This window comes from Pyxicephalus adspersus, chromosome 4, assembly GCF_032062135.1.
Source record: "Pyxicephalus adspersus chromosome 4, UCB_Pads_2.0, whole genome shotgun sequence".
NCBI classification, from domain to species: domain Eukaryota; kingdom Metazoa; phylum Chordata; class Amphibia; order Anura; family Pyxicephalidae; genus Pyxicephalus; species Pyxicephalus adspersus.
This window is the reverse complement of record NC_092861.1, coordinates 96435085-96443611: the sequence shown is the minus strand read 5'-3', so window position 1 is coordinate 96443611 and position 8527 is coordinate 96435085.

Here is an 8527-nt window from a genome sequence, read left to right as displayed (position 1 = left end):
GCTCCAATACTCTGAACAGACAATGTAGAGGCTGCTCCAGCTGATAAGAGCTGATTGCTGATAAGAGCCCGGCCAAGGGAGAAGAGCACAGCACAGCGACGATGAGATCGGGACTCAGGCTGTGCTCAGTCTTCTTTTGAAAAAGAAACAAAACACATTGTGTAACAATGTATTGGCCTGAGTAGGTGTGTGTAATGACGTCATCGGCTGATCTAAAGCTGTGTAACTGCATGTCATATTCTGCAGCCTTACAACTTTCTGTGTACAATCCTTCATATCTCCTAAACCAGAATTTTCAGGGTGCACAACAAACATTCATAGCACCCCAGCTTTTAAAAATTTCAAGATATGGGGATCAGAATTGTAAAAACTTATGATAATACAACATTGGGAGTGCAGTTTCAAAAGCAAGTGAGCCTAGGAGTCCCTAATTAAAAATGCAAATTGACAACCCCCTAGGGCCACGTAAATAGAAAGGAGCATTGGGATGGGGCTCCTAAATTGATACCTGTCACAAATCTATAACCCCCAATTTCCCTAGAATGTGGGGTGTAGAGTGGGGTGAAAATAATCATAAATGTAAGTGCAGTGGGGAGACACCTTTAGCTAACCCCCCCCCCCCAAAATTTCATTACTATGGCAAACGCACTGCGCTGTTACACATTACTGCGTACTTCTAACACTTGAACCTAAATTTCTGTGGAATGAGAAGGTGTAGGAAACTAAAAATGTGTGGTGAAAGTCTGTGGATAACACCCCCTAAAATGTCATCACTATGTTATTAGAACAAAAAAAATTCTCTGCCCATCAAAACCAAATTGGGGTTCAGGTACTAGTAGAGTACAGTCATGTGTAACAGGGCAGCATGTTTTTGATGGGAGTTAATGTTGTAATGATGCCATGAAGATGAAAGTTCGGGGGTGCACCTATAGTTGTGTTTACCTGCATCTCTCTGTTCTAGAGAAATTAGGGTTCAAGGTAGGAAGTGAACAGTTTGATGAACAGAGTTTTTTTTTTTTCAAACAATGCCATGCAAATGAAATTTTAGGGGTTTATACATCTGTTCCCCACTTCTGTTAGACAAACCCATAATTTTATATGATATCATACTGATGTATGTGGCTGAATGTGAAGTGAAGGGCAGAACATATAAATCTATCATATTTAAAGAGTTGATGCTATTTTGAAATTTGAGACTGCCCAGAAGGCTGTAGCAATTATTCATGAGTTATATGTAGGGAACATACCTGTCCAGCGAGCCCGCGGTGACCCTGGGGATTACAGATGCAGAGGTAGACGCCGCTGCAGCAGGCAGCATGGCCGAGGCTGCTGCCCTGCTCGCAGCTTGTCTCTCCCTGCAGGTAGAGGGATCCGTTCTAGCGAAATACTGTTCGGCCAGGCGGCATTCCCAGCATCCATATGGACGTGATTACAGAAAGTCCGCAGGGGATTCAGTTACCCTCCAATCAAATGGCGCCAGGTGGCGCAAGGTCATTGGGCACTCTGGCCATTTAAGGAGAACCTGTCCTGAACACCATTGCCCGCTATAAGCCTTTGTGAGTGCAGTGTGCTTGGATGCGTTCTCTGTCGGTTTATATTAACGTGTTTTGTCATTACCATAGCGACCTGGTCTGATTCTGCTTGAACTCCACCTGCCCTTGGATTGTTTATGACCACTCTTGTCTGCTGCTGTCACGTATAACAGGGAGGGGAGGGTAACAGAAAGGTGTATAAACTACTAGGCCTCAAATGACTAGGGAAAAGGGAATGGTCACCCCTTGCAGACACCCTAACCTAGCCCTAACTCCTAACCATATGAGCATCCCCTGATGGTGGGAATGCTCATACTCAGGAACCTAGGCCCTACTAGCCCTGTAAAGCCCTGGCAGTAGTGTCTGGCTTGAGACTGCTGGTTCCTTCCCCTATGAAGGACCCAGTGTCTCCCTGAGGCCTAGTAAACAACTAAATAACACAAAACACCAATACACCAAAACACCAAAAGTAAAGCAACTTATCTTATAGCAGATATCAACAGGAACACAGGATGTCTCAACACTCCAGCTATTCACAATCCAGCAGTGAATATCAACCGCACAGCATGAAGTGTGAGGCCAGACTAAATGGAGGAGCAGTAATGACCACCAGCTGCACCTGATGCAAGGGGAGTGGTCATTACAAACAACAACACAGAAACAAGTAAAAACAAAGAGGCTGTCAGATAATCTCACAGAGAGCTTGTCTGACAGTTCCTCAAACTTCCGTCAGGGAAGGGACCGTGACAGCTGCCTTCCCTGACCTCGGATTGTTCCTGACCTGTCTCTGCTTTACCCCTCTGTGCCACGCTTATTGGACTAACCATCTGTGATTAACCCTGTCTTGTTTAATTACTACTAATAAAGCTTGACAAAGGATTCTTGGAGTTGGCTGTGGTTTGTGTGCCCAGGCGCATTACATTATATTAGCATATTGTTTTTGTTCTCTATTTCTGTATTTATGACCATATTTGAATGTATGGACTTGTATATAACTTATTGTAACCATGTTGTGGCACGTCAAATCCATCGGTCGTCACCACATACACATATTTCCACTCATTTCTTCTTATTGAACTGCTGCTATAACTTTCTATGAAGATTTTTGAATAAATACACACATTTTTTATAATACAGAAGAAGACAATCCTGTTCATAATACCCCCAAAATATAATTTATAATAATATTACTTTTTTTACATTGGCAAAGGCCAGCCACGTCGAAGTCTCAAATCTTGTTAAGGGGGGATAAATTGCATATTCCACTGAAATACGTCATGAAGATTTGTGAGAAATCTAAGAACCTAAAATCGGGAATCAGGTTCCAGGCAAGGAGAAGTTTCTCTTTCTCAGAAGGAAAAAAGTGCAGAAGACTTCTGGGGAATAAGTATGGAATGTAATAATTCTTTTGCTGATAAAAGTGATGTGCAGTATTTCTGTATTAGGGAATAAGTCAGTTGCACCATTATGGAATGAATTAGTTTCTCAGTGTATTCAAGAAAATTCAAAGTTAGATGAGAAATTCTGCACAGCAAGTAAAGTAAAGCATAAACTGAGAAATGTGATGAAACTTATTGTAGGGGTCTGCCTTTTTCTATCTGCTTGCTGAGGTGTAACTTTGTAAATAGCAAATAAAGTTGTTGAAGTTTTCCTGCCCCTGATAGTGGCTTGGGAAACCCCTTCAGGATATAGAGAATTGCAGGAGGTACAGGGACAGAGATGAGAACATGTGCTCAGCCAGGATAGGTGCCTGCATCCCTCCCAGAACACACTGACTGCCTTGTCTGTGTGTAGTACATTATTATAATAATTCCCTCTGCATTAATGGGGTATATGTGATATCTTATCAGAGATCACTTTGGGATAATCCTACTGTCAGTGTATCAGCTATATACACAAATATATATGTGTGCTGCCCTTTTCAGTTATCTTTGCTGATCTGCACTCTCTGTCTAGTTACACCTAGCATAGGTTAGGCATCCGATGGCCCATAGGTAGCAGAGGTCCGGTTGCATTGGCAGATTAGTGTATTGCTAGGGTCTAAGTGGTAGGGCAGATAGATTGTTCCTGAACTCCAGAGACTTTGCCTGCATCCCTGCAATACAGGATCACAGCACACACAGTGCAATTGTCGGTTGGAGGATTTCCTTGCTGTTTTGAGGATCATCTCATCAGGACATCTTTACTACAATCAACTCCAGAGGCCTCTGCAACTCATCCTGATACTGATCAGTACTGGAGGTATTTGTGGTAATAGACTATATATATACCCGGGTATATCTGTGCACAATTCTCCTCAGGACTCTGCTATGTGCTTGATATATGTATCCATTGCTGTTTATTGATGGTATATATTGTTATTACTGTTTTGGGATATAAAGCTTACAAATACTCTAACCGGTGTGTTCATTTAGCTGCAATGGTTAATGTTGCATGCTGGGTGTAGTGGTTCCTCAAATGTTGTTTTATTTTGCTGTTATTACTTCTGGTTAATGTCCCAGGAAGGGAGCCCCTCTGCTAACAGAGACCCTGTCCTGGGTGGAGGCACTGCCAACTTTATTAGTATCCTCACTCTTCCACATAGCGAAGGCTCAGGATCCTCTTTGTTATCTACAGGTTAGCGCCATAGCTTGTTTTGTGGGAGCCATTTACATGACCCCCCCCCCCATAACAGGGCTACATTATCACAACACTTACCGTAATACTTTAGCCACACAAGCTAAGGAGAGTAATTCTAATAACACAAGTGATTGCAGTCAGGATTTAAAAGATAGAGTTACTGACTGTTGGACTTATGGAGCGAATACATTGATGAGTTTGAGCAAAAGTTAGAGGCTCAAACACAATTGGTGTTACAATCACAAATCACAGTGAACCTATATTTAAGTTAAAATTGAAAAAGCATCTAATCAATTTAAGTAAAAAATTTCCTAAATATGATGATTTGATATATGGTGACCAAGCATTTTGGATCTGATTCAAATTTCAATATTGTTTGGCTTTAGAGAAATCAAATATTTAAAAAAAGGATTGTTTTAAGGAACATTTAGTGATTTCACTTGTGTGTGTAAGTCAAAATACATTTAAATGTATAGAAATAAATATGCATTTTCATTATTACTATTTTAACTGGACTGATTTGGGGGGGGGGGTTAAACAAGTAAGTATGCTTGGATGGTATGCATTGATGTGACTTTTTGTAATCGTCATTATTGTTAGCTTCATTGTTTTTGTGCCTGGTTTCTAATTGCGGTTTCTGTTGTTTAGCAATTCTTCAGCAATGCTATGTCATTTTTTTTACAAATATTGAGTACAAATGTATGCATGGTTTCCACTACAAGCTGCTACTTAACCCCCCTCATTACTTTTGTCCCATTTTCAAAGTCCCATTTTCATATACGCTATTTGAATGTCTTATGTACATATTCCTTTTATGAACAAATTGTCATGGTTTTTTTTTCTTTTCCCTTTACATTTATGTTGATTTGCTGCCATGATACTCCTCTGTTCATTTGTAGTAATATTATAGGTTTGTTCTCATTGTGCTGTGCTGCCTGATCTTAGCCCTAGTGTATACAAGCACACTTCCACTTGCTGTCCAAACAGGTTTTCAATTAGTTGTCTAGCTCAGTTACATACTCATTTTAACACACCTGATGGTGATGAAAAGAGGTCCAGGTTGCCAAGCACAACATTAAACCGTATTGATTTGCCAAGCTCACACGCAGGGTCAAGCACTTTTAGAAATGAACAGATGTCCTGTTGTTGCTTAACTTAACTTTGCTCATTAAATACTGGATTGTATGTATTATTTAGGTGTTTAACACCAAACAAATAGTACGAGAACCAAAACTTCCAGGGACAAATTCACTTTGTGCCAAACATATTTTCTTGTTTTTCCAGCCTTTCAGGATGTTTATGCAGGTTTGAATGGCATTTTAGACCTTGGCCGACTATATATTTTCTTACTCACCTCAGCTTGGTAGTGAAAGCACATAAAGGTGGATTCCTCCTTTAACCAAAAGCAATATCCTCCATGAATGTTGCTTGGAGACAACCCCATGACATCAGAAATCATAGGAAGAAATAGGCACTCTTTTCAATTTGAAGCATGTTAACCAATATCCCAAAAAAACTCTTCGTCTATTTCTTACTATAATTTACCTTTTTTATGTATATGTACACACATATAAATGCATACATATATATATGCATGTATGTAAATATATGAGTGCACATGAAGACAAACAAACAATATACACATAAAAAGAAAAACTTACCCGAATGAGGATCTTCTCTGCAAAAGTGGCAGGTGCATTTTTCAATTAATAGAACACAGTTCACACGAACATAGCGGGTATGCTTTGGTGCAGAACAATGCACATCAGGCTCCTGAGTTTTGGCACACAACTATGCGCATCAGACTCCTGAGTAGTGTTGGTCGAATAGCTCATTATTCAATTCAACCACTATTTGGACGAATAATGCATAATTATTCAGGAAATCGAACGTCGAATTCGAACTCCATTAAAGTTAATAGAGGAAAAATTTGGGTTGTTTTTCTGGACTGTGTAGAGCTTCTACAGCCTATAAATACATTTATAAACCCATGTCAGGACTCCCTTAGCTCTGCACAACACTGTACAAGTAAAAAAAAAAATAAGGAAGTCTTTTTTCTGTTGCTGGCTAAGCCATTTTATGGGGCGGTCAAGGGAACATGCTGGATTTTATACGGTCTCCGAGTAGAGGCAGAGAGGGAAACGAAGGGGTTCCTCTGGTCCAAAAATTAGCCACCAGGTTTCACCGCTCCGTTACGGCTTGTAACTGCCCTGAGACGGATCGTGGACAGCATTGGTAACTGGCATCCAGAGCTGGGTACTGGGCAGGCGGCATCAGTTACAGCATGAGGAGGAGGCGGTGGGCCCTGAGAAGGAGCAAGGACAGCAGTAGAGGTTGAGGCCCTCACCTATATGGACAGTGTAGAAGCTGTAGCTATTGGAGACATGAATGGATGAACGAGATTCCAATCTGTCCCTACCTGCTCCCAGCTCTAGATGGCAGTTAACAATGCTGTCCACACTCTGTCTCAGGGCCTGCCGCCTCCTCCTCATGCTGTTACTGCTGCCGCCTGCCCACTGCCCAGCTCTAGATGCCAGACTAGACTCAAGCTCAACAGGGTCTTCTTTCCCTGCTGATTCTGCCAAGCCCATTCCCTTTCATGTGGTTTGGCTACATAGTAGGTAGGGACAGATTGGAATCTCGTTCATCCATTCATTTCTCCAATAGATACAGCTTCGACACTGTCCATATAGGTGATGGCCTCAACCTCTAATGCCCTCCTTGCTCCGTCTCAGGGCCCACCGCCTCTTCCTCATGCTGTTACTGCTGCCGCCTGCCCAGTACCCAGCTCTAGATGCCAGTTACCAATGCTGTCCATGCTCCGTCTCAGAGCCCACCGCCTCCTCTTCCTACTGTTCCTGCTGCACGTCCCAGGCTTAATCAATATGAGCCATCAGGCTGCAGGTAGACTTCCGATGAGCCAGCTGATTTGAGTGGGTGGCATCTTTAACCCTGGAGCGCAGCTCGAAGCGTAAGTGGAAGTGCATGTCAATCACATCCAATTGGAGCAAATCTGCTAGTGTGGCGCTGTAGAAATTCCCTTCTATGATGTCCCAGCGCACATTAGGAATTGGGTACTCCAGCACTTCACCAGCTTTGAATTCAACAGACATGAATAAACAGGTGGTCCAGGTTGGTTTTGTACATTTGCAGTGATTGCTCATGATACCTGATAACATCCTATATACACAAGTTGATGATGACAACGTCGGGCTGAGGTCCATGTTGGAAATTGGCCAGCACGCTCTCTATGTACTCCGAAGAAACACGGGTCAGGAAATAGAAATGTACAAGGTGGTGGTCAGTTCTTTTATGACGCACTTTGCGGTAAATTATGCCATTGTGCATTTCACCCATAGATTCCTCAACGTGTCGTTTGCAAATGACTCATCAAATCTCTTCCTTCCTTTTCAGTTGCTTCTCAGTCCGAAAGTCATCATTCTGCAGTATTTTCATAAGATCCTTGTTGACAGATCTTTGAATGGAGTCTCCCAAGACGGCCACATACTTGTTGTGGAGCAGTCTCCGGACGTCTCCTAAACTCAATAACTTCATGGCTCAATGTGGTCATCCAGGACCTCTCGGTTCCCGTTAAATATACTGGTGTATCCCATCTCATCCCCCCAACATTTACAGAGGGACTGCTGTCCCACTTCCCAGTTCCGGGGTAACATACACAGAAATTCAGTCCGATAAAGCCTGGTACTGGTGGATGAAACAGAAGACGTGGCCTTCTACATTCAATCACACATTTCAGATTACACACTTGCATTACACACTTTGGGGTGTCATTAAAGATGCCCTACACCCAGCTCTAGATGCCAGTTACTAATGCCTTCCACACTCCGTCTCAGAGCCTGCTATCGAGTGAAAGCACATCAAAGGAAACAGGGCTTGGCAGAATCAGCGAGGAAAGAAAATCATGTTGAGCTTGAGACTAGTCTGGCATCTTGAGCTGGGTACTGGGCAGTGGGCAGGAAGCAGCAGTAATAGCAGGAAGAGTAGGCTGTGGGCCCTGAGTAGTGTGGATGGCATTGTTAACTGGCATCTAGAGAAGAGTACTGGGAGAAGGAGGCGGTAGGCCCTGAGACGGAGCAAGGACAGCATTAGTGGTTGAGGCAATCACCTATATGGACAGTGTAGAAGCTGTAGCTACTGGGGACATTGCTGTGTAGAGGACTGCCTTTTCCTATCTGCTAGCTGTAACTTTGTAAAATGCAGTATGGACAGCGTTGTTAACTGGCATCCACAGCTGGGTACTGGGTACTGGGCAGGCGGCAACAGTAACAGCAGGAGGAAGAGGTGGTGGGCTCTGAGACAAAGTGTGGACGGCATTAGTAACTGGCATCTAGAGTAGGGTACTGGGCAGGCGGCAG